The 21,054-nt window shown below is 34.9% G+C and overlaps 1 long non-coding RNA gene across 1 annotated transcript in view; it reads left to right on the forward strand.

The window, feature by feature from the left end:
• LOC111095117 overlaps positions 1–21,054 on the forward strand; it is a 106,951-nt gene that overhangs the window by 1,017 nt on the left and 84,880 nt on the right. The window lies entirely within an intron of this gene.

The raw sequence follows: 21,054 nt of genomic DNA on the forward strand, positions 1-21,054 counted from the left end.
GTAGGTGATTTGCACTTTGTTTCACAGTTGGAAAATGGCAAGAGCTTCAGGGACGTACGAGTGGGAAACATTTATAAGCTGCAGAGGCTAGTTGGGAAGCCATTTTTGTTACTGAATCTATTGCTGCACTAAATTTAGAAGTCACTATTTGTCCCATCTTAGCTTAAAAGCCTAGTCCTGTTGGCCATCCCTTGCTTTTTAATATAAAATTAGCTTTTTAAAAAAAAATTTACCTTGGGCAAGATAGGTTTGTTTTGTTTTGTTTTACATTAAAGGGAAGATTGTTCAGCTTCCATGGAAGGTCAGAGAAAAGACAGCATCTATTGTTTGTTTCTAAACTATGGTTAAAACCATGGAACTTCAGCTTTTAAGGAAGTATATTGGGTTTGCTAAGTGAGGTTCCTTTGGAGACTTGATTGTTTTGAATTATATGGGATCCCATCATGGCTTTTTTCTGTCTGTCTCCCTTTCCCTCTCTCTGGCCATCTCTCAGTTTCTCTCCACATATATACATACACACACACATACACACACATGAGGTTAATTTCATCTGAATCTTTTACAATTCTGCTTATCTCTAAAGAATGGAGTGAAAACATGGTGCAAACCATGACCAAATCTGAATAGAATATTCTAACTAGTGATTGGGGTATTTCTCGGTTAAGGTACAGAATACACCAGGGATCAATCTATACACCAAGGAGCAGCTGTCAGCAACTTTTAAATAGAAAATAGAAGACTGATGGATCATATTTGGTTCTTGTTTGTAGTCTTAGTTTCTGTTATTGAAACTGGTCATGCACACTTGTTTTGCCTACCTAATTAGAAGGGTATAAAATACTTTTCTGAGGATGACACTTATTTTTTTATTGAGATCAATGTATCTCACTCAGATCTTGTTGGTTTGTGGACTGAAGATGTAGTGCTTCCCGTGGGATGGAGGCAAGACTCTGAAAACTATTGGGCGGTATGAGACTTCTCCAATGTTTTCTTGTGGTTTCTTCAATTGTATTTTTTAACTTTTAAATTTTGGCAAGGATGTGGAGAAAAGGGAACCCCTGTGTACTGTTGATGGTAATGTGCATGGTATAGCCACTATGGAAAACAGTAGAGGTTCTCCAAAACAGTAAAAAAAAAAAAAAAAAAAAAAAAAAAAAATAGAACTGTCATATCATTCATCAATCCCACTCCTGCGTATTACCTGAAGGAAATGAAATCACAATCTCTAAGAGATATCATCTGCACTCTGTGTTCATTGCAGCATTTTTTCTCAATAACCAAGGCATGGAAATGACTACGTATCCATTGACAGATATATGGATAAAGAAAATGAAGTATATACACACGGTGGAATATTATTCAGCCATAAAAAGGGAAATCTGCCATTTGTGACAATATGGATGGACGTTAAGGCCATCATGTTAAATAAGTCAGAGAAAGACAGATACTCTATGATCTTATATGTGAAATCTAAAAACAAAACTCAGAAACAGAGACTAGAATCATGGTTGTCTGGGGACTGAGGGAAATGGGGACTTGTTGGTCAAAGAATACGAACTTGAAGTTATAAGATGGTTAAGTTCTGGGCATATAATGTACAGCATGGTGATTACCTTTAATAATACTGTATTATATTCTTGAAAGATAATCTTAAATGTTATCACCACATAAAATATTATGTGAGGTGATAGATGTGTCAACTAACTTTATTGTGTTAAATTTTTCACGATACATACGTGAAATCATCATGTTGTACATCATGAACTTACACAATGTTATGTGTCAATTTTATCTCAACAAACCTTGGGGGAAAGTTTTAGGAGTTTTTTAAAAGACCAGAATTGGCATAATTAACACAACTATGATATATAAAGATATGCATATATATGCATATATACACATGCTCATATGTATACATAGTCACAAACATATCTGCTTCATTTTATTATATAATTAGTGAGATATTAAATTCAATATTGAAAAAACGGTGCAACACAAGCAAAATGTGATTCTGCCCTGAGATACTCAAACTTTTTTTTTTTTTTTTTTTTAGTATTTTAAAGTAAACTGATAATTATGATATCATGTGATTAGTTTTTTTGGTGACTCAAAAAAAAAAAGTCCACATATTTAGAATAGGGTTATAAAGAAAAATAAATATGATTTGGTCACATAATAATTGAATATAATAAAATGATCCTTCATAACTTACCATCAGATGGTTGAACCAAGGTTTGTTTTTATGCTGTGTTTTCACCCCAGCGGTTTGCAAGTTCTGAGTCCAACCACTTGCTGTGCCTAATCTCACTGTACATTAGGCTTCAACCATTTCCTTCTACAATAATGATCCTCAAAGCCATTTCTCTCATCTTAATCTCTTTTGAAGCTCCATAGTGAAAATTTTCAGATATTGACTGATTTAAGCCAATTGGTCACAACTATTTAAACTAGGGGAGGGTCCCAACAACCCTACTGTCAGGTTACAGTAAAAGTTATTTCCAGACCAACACATAGAGAAATATTATCAAGCAAGTACAAAGTAGTTCATATGATCCATTGTCTATCCTAGAAGTTTTGATTCTCTAGCATTTAAGATGATCTGACTCCTCCTTCCAGTGAAAAGGTCCTTGTAGGCAGGTGTTTTTCAACATATTTGTGGTAAGAGAGCATTCTGTTTGTATTTCTAATTTATCCCAGACAAATGCTCTTGCAAAATATATCAGTGTTTTTACAGGGTAAAAATATATACTATTGATTTGTAACAATGAGTGTCCTTTTATTCAGACAACTACTGGTCTAATTCAAGGATTTACTTTCATCAATGAAAACACATTTCTAAGATTTATTATTCAAATACCAAACCAGCCACTCACTGAAAGAGAGAGAAGATGCTGAAGCATCTGTAGTAGCCTCTAGGACAGCTCTTTCTGTTGAAAAATATTTGACTATCCCTGAAGAATGAATCATAAGTCATGATCAATGACTAGCCTAGCTTGTTAGCCAAAACATAATACTATCTAACATGAACTGTTTAGAAGTAAATTGTAGTTACCATCATCCATGGTCTAATACCTGAAACTTAGTCTTATACTCAATTCTTCATATCTTATAAATTTTGTCCTCTTTCTGTATTTTGTGTATATAGCTCTAAGCTCATGTATAGTATTATTGACTAGTCATGTATTGACTATACTCTCCTCTGTTGCCTGTCCTTGACCTGTTTATTCCATTTTGAAAACACAGAATGAGGTGAAAATAAAGCAAGCTGACCTTAGCTTCTAAGTATGTATTTGGTCCTCATACCTAAATCTCTAAAAATATTCTTGGGTTGAGTCTCCAGTAAACAGATGTAGATTTCTAGCTCAGAAATGAATTAAACCATGTTCTGAGTTGATCAGAATTTTGGTTTGTTTGTTGATTCCTGCCCCCCCACCCAACTTGCACCAAGTCAATTGGTTCTTTTTTTTTTTATCTACTTCTTGACTTTTTTTTTAAATTTATTTTTTATTGGTGTTCAATTTACCAACATACAGAATGACCCCCAGTGCCCATCACCCATTCACTCCCACCCCCCGCCCTCCTCCCCTTCTACCACCCTTAGTTCATTTCCCAGAGTTAGCAGTCTTTATGTTCTGTCTCCCTTTCTGATATTTCCCACACATTTCTTCTCCCTTCCCTTCTATTCCCTTTCACTATTATTTATATTCCCCAAATGAATGAGAACATATAATGTTTGTCCTTCTCCGACTGACTTACTTCACTCAGCATAATACCCTCCAGTTCCATCCACGTTGAAGCAAATGGTGGGTATTGGTCATTTCTAATGGCTGAGTAATATTCCATTGTATACATAAACCACATCTTCTTTATCCACTCATCTTTCGATGGACACCGAGGCTCCTTCCACAGCTTGGTTATCGTGGCCATTGCTGCTAGAAACATCGGGGTGCAGGTGTCCCTGCGTTTCATTGCATCTGTATCTTTGGGGTAAATCCCCAACAGTGCAATTGCTGGGTTGTAGGGCAGGTCTATTTTTAACTCTTTGAGGAACCTCCACACAATTTTCCAGAGTGGCTGCACCAGTTCACATTCCCACCAACAGTGTAAGAGGGTCCCCTTTTCTCCGCATCCTCTCCAACATTTGTGGTTTCCTGCCTTGTTAATTTTCCCCATTCTCACTGGTGTGAGGTGGGATCTCATTGTGGTTTTGATTTGTATTTCCCTGATGGCAAGTGATGCGGAGCATTTTCTCATGTGCATGTTGGCCATGTCTATGTCTTCCTCTGTGAGATTTCTCTTCATGTCTTTTGCCCATTTCATGATTGGATTGTTTGTTTCTTTGGTGTTGAGTTTAATAAGTTCTTTATAGATCTTGGAATCTGGCCCTTTATCTGATATGTCATTTGCAAATATCTTCTCCCATTCTGTAGGTTGTCAATTGGTTCTTAATGGGATTTTGATTACTCTCACTATGCCAAATGGCTATAGGTGTTAAAAAAGCTCAAGATTCAATTGCTATTTCTGTCCGGGCTGTCCAATGAAAATGCTAGTGAATATGGAGAGATATTTAGGGGAGAATTCATCTGTGTGTTAGAGATCGGACATCTCTACCTTCTGATGTCTGTTAATAACTCTAGGTTACTGATAACACTGCACTTCACTTCCCTAATGCAAAAATTATGCTACCTTCTACTCATCTCTGGACATTTGCTAATTTATCTACTGCATGGACTAAAAACCCATGTTAAGTCCTTTCCTGATCTGCTTTCAGACATAAATTGTGTTGTTAAGCTTACCAGTATTTGACATTCTTTCCATCTATATAAACACTACTAGTTTGATTACTATTAAAAATGGTACTTGTCTTGGCTTTTATCTTGTTTAGGGTTTAAACTGAATGTTCAGTGCATTAGTTCCTATTTATTGATTAAAATAGTTAAAAGCTATACGTTTCATTCAGAGTATACCTTTCTGAAGTAGTATATATAAAGATATAAAGTATATATAAAGTAGTATATATAAAGTTAGTATATGTATATAATGAAGTATAAAGACACCATAAGAAATCATGTATTAAATACATATTAAACACTGTATTAAGGTAAGCACATGTATATACTTACAAATAGTCATTAATGTCTAAGTGGTCTCCATTCAATTTATTATTTTTTAAAAGATTTTATTCATGAGTGACACAGAGGGGCAGAGACACAGGCAGAGGGAGAAGCTGTCTCCCTGTGGGGAGCTCTATGCAGAGCTCGATCCCAGGACCCCAGGATCATGACCTGAGCCAAAGGCAGATGCTCAACTACTGAGGTACCCAGATGTCCCAGTCTCCGTTCAATTTAGATGGAGTTAATTTGTGTGTCATTTAGCACTTTTAAAACATTTTCAATGTTTTGGATTATTTGAGGTTGATTTTATTTGACTAGGATGCAATTAAGATTTTTTTCCCAATGTGTTTACTCTTGTATTATGTTTTTCTTTGGGTGTTTATGGAGATTTTATAGATTTTATTTTAAAGAGAGAAAATGCATGAGGCCACATAGGTGGAAGGATGGAGGCAGGGGCAGGGAGGCAGGCAGAAAGAGAATCTCAAGCAGACTGCACCTTGAGCACAGAGCCAGAGGGCAGAGTTCGATCTCAAGACCTTGAGCCTGACTGACTGAGCCACCCAGGCACCGCTGAGACTTTCTTTACATACCAATGTAGAAACAATTTTAGTAAATAGTTCTTGAACATTAGGAAAAAAAAAGATCTCTTTATTTGTAGGTCACAAAACTAAATAAACATAAATACACAAATATATACACAAACATTTAAAATCAGCCTCTGTAATACAGCAGTCCTCAATAGATGGCCCATGGCCACCTGTGGGACCTAACACTCTTCCAAGAAGTTCACAAGGTCAAGATTATTTTCATTATTACCAAATCTCATCAGAAAAGTCCTTAAGCATTAGGAAACTCAAGCTCTGGGTAACAGGTTCAAGTTTTCCCAATTCCAGCTTTCCCCTGAAAAATAAAAATTTGATTTTTGACTATAATACTGTCAGTTATTTTCTCTTTTAGTAACAGGCTCACTTTATTCTCCTTGGAAATCATATTTACAGCTTCAACAAAACATTCTTAATGGACTTTTTTTTTTAAAACCATGTGTGATGGTAAAGATTATATAAACCTCAGCACTTATGACATTTGGTGGTGATATTAACAAATGTAATTTTTGATGGTACTAAAAGTGCTTAATTGTCATCACAAATGTTAATTATGTGATACTTTATATTAACTATTGAAAGAAAATAGCTTACTCTGATTTATGAAACAATAGTAGGCAAATATGAACAAACATTATAAGATATTTAAAATATTATAAAAACTAGTGAATATACAAGTATCATTGTCACAATATATTCTTTAACAAATTTACATGTATATAATGTGCAAATAAATCTGTGATGGAACTAATTTTCTAAACAAAATGCACAGTTCAATGAACAGTTTTGTTTTCCTTTGGGAAAACTCTAGATAGGTTATAGATGAAAATGAAAAGAGTCAATCTATCAAGGATGACATTATAATTATGGCAAATGTCTTAGTAGAAAACATCAATTGATTCTTATACTTAGGATCTATTTTCCCTTTGGTCCAATTTATCAGCTTGGCAAGTGTGAATAACCTTCATGGCTTTTTAGTTTTGTTACCTCTTTAAACAAGAAGAAATTTTATATTTTATTTTTTTGAACAAGACATTTAGCAAATCCATTCCAGGAAGTGAAGAAGGCCACAAATATAAACAAAATAGTATACATTAAAGCTATCTTTCCAAGGGATGTCAAACTTTGAGCCAACTTTCCACAGTAAGACGATGATTAAATAATCAAATCTGTTCACACTTATACCTGGCTCTTCAGGTGAAATACATAAATAGTGATACTCATGTGTTACTTGAATTGCACACTTATTCTCTACTAGATGCCAACGTGGTTAACTTTAGGTGTGGTAATTATATTTACCAAGCATGTGTGTACGTGTAATTGAGCCTCATGTTCTCAAATTTCAAATTCAGATAACTGTGGGTGATCATGTGTGCCACGGACATGTAGATTTGTGTCTTCAGAAAAATTTCTAAAGAGCCTCCCACTGTCCCATAGGCTGGATAACATATAACAAAAATTGAATGGATACACGTGTCTCAGTACTAGATGAAGTAAAATAAACATATTTATTGCATAGCACATGGTAATCCTTACTTAGGGTTGCAAATGGGAGACTCCATGCAAGACTCAAGGAGGGATACAAAATATATATATGGCGCAGTTCATGCTCCCTAAATTTACAACTTAGTTGAGAAAGATCTTGTCTTTGAAACTTCTGTATAACAATGATTAGGTGTCAGTCCAAGTGTTACCAGGAAAAAAACCCAATGAGCATGTGGTGAACATGCTAAAGAAAACCTAGCTCCTAAGAAATGATTCTTAGCTAAGTAATAAACTCAGCTAAGTTCAACAGACTTTTCCAAATGCTACTGTGAGTATTCCTGAAGGTGACTACAGGAGACATTTTATACAGTTGCTTTTAGAAGATTTTATTAAGGCCACCTTTAACAATTTGTCCTACTCAGAAATCTCAAAAAATAGTACTGAGTAGTAACATATTTTTGTCCTTTTAATCAACACCATAGGTATCACTGTATGTGCCAAATTTGTTGATATTTCTTTTTTCCCCTCAAGTTTTTATTTAAATTCCAGCTAACACAGTGTAATATTAGCCTCAGGTGTTGAATTCAGTGATTTGACACCTACATACAACACCCAGTGCTCATGACAAGTACCCTCCTTAATCCCCACACCCATTCAGCTCGTTTCATAAGGTCCTGAAATCTACCATAGGACACACATATTATACTTGCTAACTCTGTGAAAATGACTGCTGCTTATTTTATACACCTTTATATAAATTATAAGACATCCTCTCAAAATGTTTATTAGTTGAGGGAGGTAGAGTAATGCCCTCCCCCCACAAGGTGTCTATGTTCTAAACCCAGGAACTTGTGAATATTACCTTACATGGCAAAAAGGACTTTGCAGATGTGATTAGGGTACTGACCTGGAGATGGAGGAGATAATCTTGGATTATATAGGTGGTCCCAGTTAAATCACTTAAACCCTTAAAGCAGAGAGCATCTTTCCTGATGGATACGTTACAGAGATGAGAGGGGAAAAGGAAGAGAATTTTCAAGCATGAGAGACTTGATCTGCCATTATGAGCTTTGAAAATGTAAAAGGGAATCATCAGCTAAAAAACACGGGCAGTTTCTTAAAGCTGGGAAGTCCCTCAACTAGTAACTAGCAAGGAAAGGAGGATCTCAGTCCTATAACTTCAAGGGACTAGATTCTATAAATGGCCCAAATGAACAGGAAGTGGATCCTCCTCTAGGATCTCTAGAAAGGGACACAGCCCTGCCAAGAACTTGATATTGCTCCATGAGACCCACATCGGATTTTTGACCTGCAGAACTGTAAGATAATAAATTCCCGTTGCTTTAGCCTCTAAGTTTGTTGCAATTTGATACAACAGCAATAGAGCACTACTACCTTTTACTGCCCCGGTACTCCTGAGGGACATGAGCCTGTCTCATCAGTCGTAGTTTGCTATAGAACTGCTGCCATCACTTGTGCAGCTTAATGTTTTTCATCTTTGCCCAGATGTGTGAAAAGCTAACTAAACCATCTCAATTTTTAATGATTAAGTATGAGTTGTCATTTAAAAAGTTGTCATTGTTCTTATATTTCAGCCATGCCTGGTGGCTTACCAAAGTCCCAACCTTGTTCACATTCATTCACACAGTTAAGTGATTGCAGTCAAGATTTACACTACGGTCATTGCCTTTTGATATCTTTGCTCGTACTAGAAAAAAAACATGTGTTCTGAAGATTTGGTGTTTTGTTTTGTTTTGTTTTGTTTTGTTTTGTTTTTCTCTCCCAAAGGTTCTCATGAAGGTTCTGGACTTTGCATTAAAAAGTTTGTCTTGTCAGGTAAAGTCCTTACTTGGTTGAGCACAGTAGAGTCTTAAATAGTACTTTTTATTAAAAGAAAATACAATGAATTTGAATTATAGGCATATCAAAATTCCAGACATAATACTTTACGTGCACAGTTATGCTGATAAGTCTTTGAAGAGACCTTCTCCACTCATAAATGTGGACAATTACAATAATCACTATTGTGAAAACAACCCATTGTTATTGCCATAAATAAGACATGTGAAAAATAGTTTTCTAATTTGTCTAATATTCTAGCAGTATATTTTATTATTTTAATCAGTAATAAAAAGATACAAAAAAGAAACTTATGAAAAAAAAGAAAGTCTATATTTTAAATGAAATATCTGGTCTTAAGAAACAATTTTTAGAACTCTATGTGGCCTGTGTCTTCCTCTTGATTTCAGCTCAGGTCATGTTCTCAGAGTCTTGAGATTAGACCCCACTTTGGGCTCCACTGTCAATGCATTCTACTTGAGATTCTTTCCCCCTTTCTCTGCCTGCACTTGTGTGCACACACTCTCTCAAATAAATAAGACCTTTAAAATACAACAATAAAAGTACAATTTTTCTCCCCATCTGGAAGGTGGTAAAGATCTATCTTTAATTGTAGATAACACGTATAACTAATTTTGTACTATCAGAGGAATTCATTTGTAAGGAGTGTGTTCAATGGCCCCTGCTAATTCTCAATTTTTACACTTTTTAAGTTACATCATGAAAACATAGACCATTAGTATCATGGGTCTTTCTTTGCCATTTTCTATTTCTTAAAAAATGCATTATAAACACATGATGAGAACATGCATGCTTTTTCATTTGGTAGTTTACTGGATTCCAAGAATATACAGTAACATCTGTGATCTATGGTTTGGTTCTTCTGCTTATCTCTTAAGATTGTGCCAACTACTCTTTTCTCTTGTGAATAACATTCCCTGGTATGATTTGGTTGGGATTTAGTATAATTAATTTGAATTTAATAAGTTGACTACTTATTGACATTATGAAATGAGCAAAGTGATGTGGGATGCAGAGTACTGAACAGTATGAGTTTTGAGCATATATGACCTCAAAAAATGTCCAGTGATACTAGCTCTACAGGTGATGGTCATGGTGGTGGTAAATATTTTGGATAGCTAATTGTTTTTTTTCTTTTTAGTAAGAGTTATTGCAAAAGGTATATTCAGTATGTAGAATGCTACTCACGTTTTTGAGAGTGTTTTTATAACCTCTTGATGCTAAGAAAGGCACTATGATGGTCATCATATACCACAAGAAATGATGGCCCTTTTCTTTGCTATTGTTTTTAAATCTACCCTTATGTATCCTTACCTCCAACTTTTTATTTGTATTAGTAACCCAAATACGTTATAATTGCCACAAAAACCAACAAAATGGATTATTTTTCTGTCTTAATGAATCTTCACCATACACAGATCTTGTAGTGATCATAATCCCGCAGGAATGTTTTCCCAAGTCATTTTAAATGCTTTAGGAGTCGAGCATCTAGCTTTCAAATGTCTTTATACAAGTGTATACAGCTCCTGTTTCTGCTTAGGAAAATGCCTTTTTGAATGTATAGATGAGGTTTCCTGTATTTTTCAGTATACGTGCAATAGTCTTGGGATGCCAGGGTGGCCCAGGGGTTGGGTGTCTTCCTTCAGCTCAGGGCGTGATTCAGGGATCCTGGATCAAGTCCCACATCGGGCTCCCAGTGAAGAGCCTGCTTCTCCCTCTGCCTGTCTCTATCTCTCTCTCTGTGTCTGTCTCTCATGAATAAATAAATAAATCTTTTTAAAAAAGTGTAATAGTTTTGTATAATAGAGTCATGTCACTTTCACTTCCATCTTCCCACTAATTGAGAGTTGCTAGGTAAAAATACAGGACAACCAGTCAAATTTAAATTTCAGTTAAACAATGATTTTAGTATATTTCACACAATATTTGGGTATATTCTTTTATTAAAAATGCTTTATCTGAAACTCAAATTTGACTTGGATAAATCATACCCTAATTGCTATTTCTAAGTGAGTGATGGAATACTTTACCTTTCGTTCACTTCAGGATAAAGTGGTTAATTTTGTCACACTGTATAATTAATTTTTTAATAAAATGTTAGAGAAATAATTGAACATTAGGAGATAACATGGCATAATTGTTAGCTTTTTTACTTGACATGCAAGCCATATAATAAACCTATTATGTTCTGCAGGAAGTTTCTAAAATACTTTTAGAACCACCACTACCACTAGTCATCCTGGACTTCATCCCATTTCACTGAGTTTGCGTGTGTGTATGTGTATGTTAGGAGGGTTGTGTCTAAGTTGGGAAGGAACTGAAGAAAGTGCTGGAGTATGGAAAGTATGTCATGCTTGTGGATGATTTTACCAAGTGAAGAACTAGACTCTGAGAAACTATAAATCTCACTAAAAGTTGATCAACATGTCAACAACGTTGAGCAATGGGTCTTGGGGATGAGGGGTGCCAACTCAACTGGATATTAAGTATTCTGTGGGCAAGGGCTCAGATCTGTGAGGCTCTGGATTGTGAGAAAATACTCCTTATTTTGGACATCTGTTTCAAAACTGGGATTTCTTTCCAGTTTGAGGTACAGTTGGCATACCGCACTGTTTTAGTTGAAGCTGTACAGCCTGTGACTTACAAATATGGTGAATGGTTACCACAATAAGTTGAGCTAACAACCATCATCTTATATAGATAAAAAAAAAGAGAAATTAGAAAAAAAGTTCACCTCTAAGATTTTATTACCTGAGAGAATAAGCATAGCATTAAGGCGTAGGATTTAAGCAGATGCCCTCCATCATCTGACTCATATTTTTTGGTCGTTGGACTGTCAAAAATCATGCATCAATTCTATAAAGTTATAATTTACAGAATTTGGGGGAAATTCAGTGGTGAATTTTTACAATCATTTAATTTTCTAAAAGACTAGTACTTTGGCTTGAATTTTATTACACCTTTGATTTTTATGGCCTGATATTTTTTTTTATTCGTGTCTTCATACCTAATGGTTTTCTCTGGCTTTTGCTCTAACTTATAAATGATTCCATGAGTTCTAAAGTTTTTATTTAATTTTAAAAAGTGACATACATGTATTTTTAATAGCACATTTTAATGTTGCTGCATGCCAAGTTTGTTGACTTCGGTGATTAAAATATGGAGATGGTATTAGAGGCCTGGATTTGGATACCTCAAGAGTCTGGGATGTGCACTGGTGGCAGGAAGGGCAATGCTAGGAGGTGCCAGCCCTCTTTAGAGACAGATAATGAGTTTTTAAAAGGTCATGAGTTTATATTGAGATCTGTTATTTTAACCTAAATTATAGTGTTCCCATCCTCTGCGGTTACAAACTTCAATCCATTTCTCCTTTTTTGAGGTACCAGCTCTCTCCTCTGTTTATAACTTTGCTTTACAAACAGTAACAGATCATGCTTTTCTTTGTGTATCAAGCTACATTTTTCCAATAATAGTTCATTTTCCTATGTTCTATCAAGACTCCGATGCCTAAACACATGTGAAATATTGAGTACCAATAATTGAATTTCTAACATATATTTTGAAGTATAGGAAATAACTTATTAATCAGCCACCTCCTTTTAAAAAACAGATGCTAAAATACAGCCTGAATGTAAGCCTTTGATTTACTGCTCCAACTTAAGTCTATTAGCACAAAGCTGCAGGGAGGCACTGTGACCTCAGGCAGCTCAACTTCTTGAAGGGGCAGGCTAGCAATAGAGCCGGGCAACTCTTGCTCTGTGAAATACATGGTTGAGTCACAACTACCAGAAGCAGATGGCTGGGGAAGTTCTATTTTAAGCAATGATGAATAGTCCATTTCTCTCCCTAATCATAAGGTGAAGGAAAGGAGCAGAGGCATGAAAAATAAATAGATAAAATGAAGGACCCTAGTGGAGTACAAGGACCTTTGAAACAAATGGAAGGGAGATGGATTAAAAGTAATTCACACATTTGTGTGCGGATAGCTCTTGGTACAAGCATTCGGGAGCACTAGAAAGTATAATAACAGACTAGGTATTAACCAGAGAAGGATGCATGCTGAATGATGAGGAGGCTCCTCTCTCAACATTGATTCAGTCAAGAATGAATGAATCAGTGATTAAATGAACAAAGGAACGCTTTAATGAATCACCGAAATGATTTTAATTGACTTGAATACTGTCAAGATTTAAAATAGTGGAGGTGTAGCCGAGAAGTCACAGGTGATTCAGTCATGGATATGGATATGCTAGGCCTTACAATTATGCTGAACGTTTAATCTTAAGCTGTATCCTTTTTGTCCAGCAACAGGAGTGACGACAGGTGTGACAATGAAAATGCAACACCATGTACTTCTCAAGCACTTTTTTTCCTTTTTTCTTTTCCTGTCCAGAATTCATGGTTATTTAAAAGCAGAGCAATATATGACCTAAGTAATGGATTAGACCTATGTGCTAACGCCCTGAAGCTACCTCTGCATGGTATACAAGAATTAGTCTATAAAATTTTTTTTTTCAAAAAAAAATCTGATTTGATTTTAGCAAGTGCCAGGACACCATACTAGGTGGTAGAAAACCTTGGTGAATCTAGGATACATGATTTTTACATCTTAGAATTTACATGTTAATGAGAATTACAGTCAGCACATAAGTTAATAGAAAAGAAAATGCAATAATTAGTAATAGCTGATATGAAGAAAAAAAAAGTTACCATATTAGAAAACAACAGGTACGTGTTGTATGTGAGCACTTGATGACTTGGTCAGAGAGGTTTATGGCAAGCTGAGTTTAGACAGAAATCTTTCGTTCTCATATCTATAGATCCCTGATCAAAATGAACTCAGATATCCCAGAAAAAGTTTACTGAAGAGGACATGGCAATTCTAGTTCAATAACAAATGATCATAACATACTTGGATATCTTGCATGTTTTTGCTGTGCTGAGACCAAACTGAGTCATGATAACAATTCATAGGAAATGCCAAGTAATAATATTAATAAATTATTTTATGTTGGGTTTATCTAATGGTTTGACATGCCATAAATTTCAAGTGCAAAATCATCAGATTTTTTCAGTGCATGGTAAGAATGTAAAGCAAGGTATCTAATTTCCTAGAGGAACATAAATCTTTGCTTTTAAATGACCTGATTTCTTTGTTATTATTTACTTATTTATTACAAGTTGCTCTGCGAAGTGGCTGCTTAGTTTTAAAATGGCAGTGTGTAATTTTCTTGGTAGGGTTTAGACTTTGTCCCCAGGAAATGGTTGGAAATATTTCCATTAATTTTAAGCTTTGCATTTGCTTCATCAGTTTTCAATTCCATGTCAGCAATAACCTTGTCTCTGTGCTACATGAAAGAGGGAAACAGCTATTAAAAGACTTGATTATGTCCCAGAATTGCTGCAAATATAGAAAAGTCTTTTACTGATTGATAGCAAGCTTTATATCAATGCAAGAAGCTGTCATTTGTAGGCTTAATATCATTATTGATAACAACATGCAGTTTGAGTTAAAGAAAAACATCAGAAGTGATTCTAGATACATACAAAAACGTTGGTAGCTTTGTAGGCTAAAGAAAATGTCATCTTTGAAGACAATCTGCAAAAAATAGGAGTAAACATGTTACCAAAAAGCAGAAGTTGGCAGCACAAGCATAGGCCTAAAACACTGTTTACTTTCGACTATAAAATTATGTATATTTTAATGGAAAAAAGTGCCAACCTCAAGAAGAGATAAAAATCACCCTTGAGAATAAAACACAAAAAAAGCATCTTTTCTTAAATTTTGTTGGTAAGGAGCCTGCATTTATGGAAAATATATTTTTTAAAGATTTTATTTATTTGAGAGAGAGTGTGTAAGCGGGGGTATGGGAAAGAATATCAAGCCAACTTTGTGCTGAGCCTGGAGCCTGACATGGGACTGATCCCAAGGCTCTGATTTCATGACCTGAACTAAAACCAAGAATCAAATGCTTAACTGACTGAGCCACCCAAGTCCCCTATGAGAAGAATCTTTAAATGCATTACAAATATCAGTAGCAATAGCATGTGTTGTGCAGGGACAACATGGCAAATTCATGCTAATCACTTTACACACATCCTTTACCATGAGACAACCGACCCCTAGGCAGGATAGGTAAGTTGACTTAACGTCATTAAGCTATTATGTGCTGACCTCTCTAAGTAGTGTTGCGTGCTTTCCCTGTGTACATGATATCCGTAAAATGTGTTTGGTTTTGCTATTAGGATGGCCAAAATGCATCCTCTTTGCTCATAGACACACTTATTTGACGTAAGCATATGCTCTAATTATCCTACAGAATCTGGTTCTCGCAATTGCCTTCCTATGTTAAGAGCCATTGGTGAATCTTCTCTGATATGCATTAATATTATTCATTAAGCTTTCTACCCTGGGAGGTATTATGCTAATGCTTAATTAGTTGTTTTTCCCCAGCTTTACAGAGATACAATTGAAATAAAATGTTGTGTAAGTTTTTAAGGGGAACGAAGTGACTATTCGATATATATATATATATATTGGAAATGAATACAATAAGGTTATTTAACACATCCTTCACCTTGCATAAACCTCTAATAGCAGCACCTTAATCCCATCCCCCTCTTCGATGGTCTCCTGAGTCCTTCCAGGCAGCAGTGAGTCTATACCCACATTTATTTGTTCAGAGCCTGTCACTTTGCCCTTTCATTCCATCTTGTCTCTCTACAACTGAGAGTATTTGCAAAGCATTCGGGCATGCACACAACAAAATAACTTAAAGATCTTTTGTTTTTTTTTCTGAGTATAATTTTTGGAAAATTAATTTTGAATTGCAAAATCAGTAATGGAAAAAGTCTTTTATTTTTTTTCCCCTCCCAGAAAATGAAACATTATGGAGAAGACTAGGTTTACTTTTGTTGCCCTTTCCCCAAGCCCAATCCACTGTCTCCTGAGTGGTCTAGAGAGAGATCAATTTGTCATACATCCTTTCAGACCTTTCATGTGTGTGTGTGTGTGTGTGTAAAATTCATTACAGTTTAATATAACTATATATATATATATATATATATATATATATATATATATATATATATATATATATATAGTCAATTGCTTTTTACTCAGTGCGCCTTAGGGTTCCTTCTTTCTGAGTGGCTAACATGGTATAGTTTACTGGGCTCACCCCTCTGGGGACATTTATATAAACATTTACGAATATGACCGGTAGTGCTGAAGTTGCCTTTCAGAGTCTACACCAAAGCCTTGAGGGGTGCGATAGGCCTAGTGATCCTTATTTCCTCTTTTTTGATGGCTACATCATACTCCATCATTTGCATGTGCCATAATTTATCTAAACATTTCCCCCATTGATGGGTGTTTATATAGTTTTGGGCCTTTGGCTACAATAAACATTGTGTACTGAGCATTTGAGCTGTCAAGTGCCCTGACTTCTGCTGACATGCAGCCGTCTCTCCAGGACAAATCCCTGCAGTAGTGCTGCTAAATCAAAGACTATTCAAATTTGCGATTTAACAGCTTTTGGCAAATTGACTCCTACAAACAGATTTTAAGAGTGCCATTTTCCTCGTATCCTCACTGACAGTATGTAATATGGAACTTAAAAAGTTTGCCAGTCTAATCGGTGAAATATAATCTGTTATCTTGATGCATATCACCTTAAGTGTGGCTAAATTCATGCACTCTTTTCACCTGTTGCTCAGTCATGCGTATTTCTTTTACTGTAAAGTGTCAATTGGTATAATTTGTCCTTTTCACTTTTTTCTTAGTGATTTGTAAGAACTCTTTAAATGTAAAGAAAATTAGCTCTTTTTCTGTTAAGCAAAAAAAAAAAAAAAAAAAAATCTTCCCAGATTCTTTTTATTCCCCCAGTTTTAATGCTAAATATTTTACATATACTATTTTATCACATAAACTCTGCAGAGTTAATGTAATTTCCAGTTTGAGATGAAGAAACTGAAGCATGAGTGAGTTCCTTACTCAAAGTTAAAGAATAATTAGGTGGTAGAGAGGCTGAAAAGTGAAAATCAGCCATCACATGTTAAAAGTCTCATGTGTTGACATATAATGATGATGGTGTTCTGGTGGCCAAATCAGTCCACTAGTATTCTTCTCACCTGGGAAAGAAAAGCAATATAGAAATAAAAGGCAATAATAATATTTCCTGGAACAAAGCTACATCTTGTCAAATATATAACATTCATCAAGTGGCATCCATCAATACAATAATTATGTCAAGCAAGAAAAATCTTGATGCTGTAATTGTGGTTGAATATTTAATGATGAAGAGATCGTATATACAATTATAAAATATCTCCTACCAATTACGTATCAATTACAAAGAGGGAAACAGTAAATTTATGGTGAATAGATTGGGGAACCACCAATCTTTGGACAAACTAACAGTCCTACCTGTCTCCTGATAAAACCTGCTGACAAGGATGCACATTACCTCTCTGTTTTCCTGCCAAATACACAATCTCAGTCTCAGTAAGAGGAAATAGCACTCATGTCCAAATCGAGGGACACTTAATAAAATGGTTAGTTTTTACTTTAAAAAAATAGTAAGGTCATTAACTATAAAAAATAAATAAGAAACCATTCTAGATAAAGCAGACTAAAGAAATAGGATAACTACATTGAATGCATAATCCAGGGAGAAAATAGTTATAATACACATTTTTTTGCAACATCTATGAAAATTTTATGTGGACTGAGGATTAGATAATAGCATTGTATCAATGTTAAATTTTCTGATTTTGGTTATTACACTAGGGTTGTAATGTAATGTAAAGAGTATCATCATTCTTAAAACACACAAGTATTTAAAGGTATGATGATATGATACCTGTAATGTGTTTTGAAATAGTTACAAAAGTATCTATGTAATTGACTTGTTATGTGTACATTTTGGGTACATTTATTTATATAAATATACATATATATATATAAATATATATATATACACACACACACACATACATACATACATACATACATGATGCCCTGTGGCTTATTGGTCATTTGATTAGATAAGAAATTATTTATACTTATTTAACAATACTATATTTATTAGTTAAAATATACTCACTACAATTATCTCAATAAATATTTGTTTTCATTTTCACATAATAGTGTTAATCAACTTTCAAGTTAATATGTTTCTGTATTCACCTAAAGGATATTTTATAGTACTATGTATGCATTTTGCCTCAAAAGCTTTCTAGAAGATCCAGTTGACTTTACATCTGTATATTTTTTGCCTAGACTGCTCAGTGTTTACTACACATTAGAATCCTTAGGAACTTATTAAAGTGAAGGTCTTGATTGAGAAAGTCAGAGTTGGAGCCTAGGATTCCTCATTTCTTCGGAGCTCGGTCATTATGCCTTTGTAAAGACCTTTCTCTCTAGACTTTACAGATTTCCTTCCTCTGAATGAACCCTCTTTAGTCCTCCTAACAAGTTATTGAGAAAATGTGATAGAGCCCAACATAGGCACAACTAGATTTACTTCAGAAAATATTAACTAGGGAATAATTTCCTTTGGAGTAAGTTTGGATGAGGAAAATGACTGGATTAGAATGGAAGAGCAAAATGAAGTTGCTGAATAGAATTGTAGGAAAGTTTGGAGAAGAAACTTGTCTGTTTAGCAACTACAGTGATAAAATGTGTGCAGAAATTTCTCAGGGAATGTGACCCAGATTGTTGCACTCCAGTAGCCAGAAACTTAATTTCTTGCTTATGAGAGGTCTTTGCAGGGTTCCAAACCTCAAAGAAAAGCATCCAGTGTCCAGCAGTTCCTGAGGAATTATAGCACGTTCAAGAAAATCTTTTTGTCTAAAAGTCGCCTTTGGGGGGCACCTGGGTGGCTCAGTCAGTTAGGTGTTGGCGTTGCCTTTGGCTCAGGTCATGCGGGGATCGAGCCCTGCATCGGGCTCCCTGGAGTCTGCTTCTCCCTCTCCCACTCCCCCTTCTTGTGCACACATGCACACATGTTCTGTCAAATGAAATACATAAAATCTTAAAGTAAAAATTGCCCTTATTTAATTGGACTTTCCTTATATTGACCTGCTGCATTTGCAACTCTATAGTTATTTGCTACCTAAGTGCATAGGATTCTTTGGTTTACTTAATTTTCTCTTTATCTCATATTTAGAAAAGAAGTAAACCCTGGGTTATCTGTGGTTTGTTGGCTAACTTGGAAATATAACAGTGGGATCTGTGTTCCAGCATATAGTGTGCAGAAGATAAAAGCTGAAGACACAAATAGACACCTTAGGTACTTCATAAAACTGTCTAGAAGTTTGTTTTGCATTATGGATATTTTTGTCAGTCATTTGTGTTCGGTTGATTTGGAGTCTTGACTCCTTTGTGATATTGCTGATGACAGGCTACTCTTAACAACAGAAAAATAATTGAATTCCATTCTGCTCTTCAGGTTCTCCTTTCTTCCCTTGGATATTTATAGGTGTGTTATTTACAGCACCATTTCATCTATTAGTTATTTGTGTGGCTTCAGATCTCCACCAGACAAAAGCAGTACACCATGAAAATATCTAGATTACATGAGATACATATCACTTGATAAATTAGAATGTTTCTTCCTTTTTGTTTTGACAAGGCCACAGATATTTTATCATGAATTCCTCCTAATAGTGAAAACACCTATAAAATGACTCTGGTAAAACTGGAGGTAAATATATGTCTTTTGATACATCTAATAAAATAATGAATAAAATCGCCACTAGTGCCTTCAGGATACCATATCATCCTTATTAAAATGAGAGCTTTTAAAGTACTTTTGCTACTATCAAATTGATTGCTGATTTTAGGAGAATGTGTTTTGAAGTCACTTGAATGTTTAGACATTTGCATAATATGTTTCGTAATATTAAATTTCACCTCACTGATTTATCTCAGTATGTGCAGTTTAATTAAATTAATAGGTGCACGATTCCATTTCAGAGAATAAAAACTAATGTTCTGCTTAATAAAAAAATTAAATAGAACATCTCAGGTTTTTGGACACGTATATCATGAGAAGAACAACTGTTGTTGGGGGTGCTGCTAAGATATTTATCTGGCCAAAGAAAGAGAAAATATTGAATGTCAAAAAGAACCAAGACATAATAATAATAAATTAATGTTAAGCTAAGAAAGGGGAAAAAAAACAGGCATAGTTAACTATAAATTAGGCAAGAGATGTAAAATAACTTTGGTTCCTGACTACCAATTCTGTAGGGCTCCACTGATTGCAGTGAGTTTTCTAGAACTCTGGAGAGGACCCAACCCTGACCTCACCCTGTGCTTTCCCATACAGCTTGTGGTATGAAATAGGAGAAACACACATTCACTCATCTTCTCAGAGACTTTTTTTTTCCTAATGAGTTAAGCTAGCCCATTAATGAGTCTTTTGTCAGAATATCATGTCGAGTAAAAATTTCGCATGCAAGTTGATCGTAGAACTGATGGAATTTCAGGGAGGGGGAAAGGGAGAGAGATGTAGCATGGGAGAAAATTAAGTTGGAAAGAAGAGTTTTTATCTACTTCAAATAAATGCTTGTTTGGGGAAAGAATTTATTGACCTTAGATGATAAATGAATTGGAAGAGAAAAAATCATAATGTCAATAGCAATTGAAGGATCTCTTGATTTTTCCTGCAGCTACTTAATTAATTTCTCTTTTCCCTTATACAGAAATTAAAAAAAAACACACAAAACACACACACACACACATTGCAGCATCTTGTATTCTAGGATTTGAAAGCTTGAAGAATGATTACAATGCAAAATTATTTTTTTTATTATTTGAGCAAATTGAGAAAAATTTTCTCCTGTTTGAGACTTAAGGTGATATTGAAAAACTACAGATTGTTATATTTAATAATCAAGATACTATTTTAGAAGTTTATTTTTTTATCAATCTGTTTAAGTTTTATTGTGCTGTTTATTAATTTTCATATCACTGAAGTCAGTTG

This window comes from Canis lupus, chromosome 3 (assembly GCF_011100685.1).
Source record: "Canis lupus familiaris isolate Mischka breed German Shepherd chromosome 3, alternate assembly UU_Cfam_GSD_1.0, whole genome shotgun sequence".
In the NCBI taxonomy this organism is placed as follows: Eukaryota; Metazoa; Chordata; class Mammalia; order Carnivora; family Canidae; genus Canis; species Canis lupus.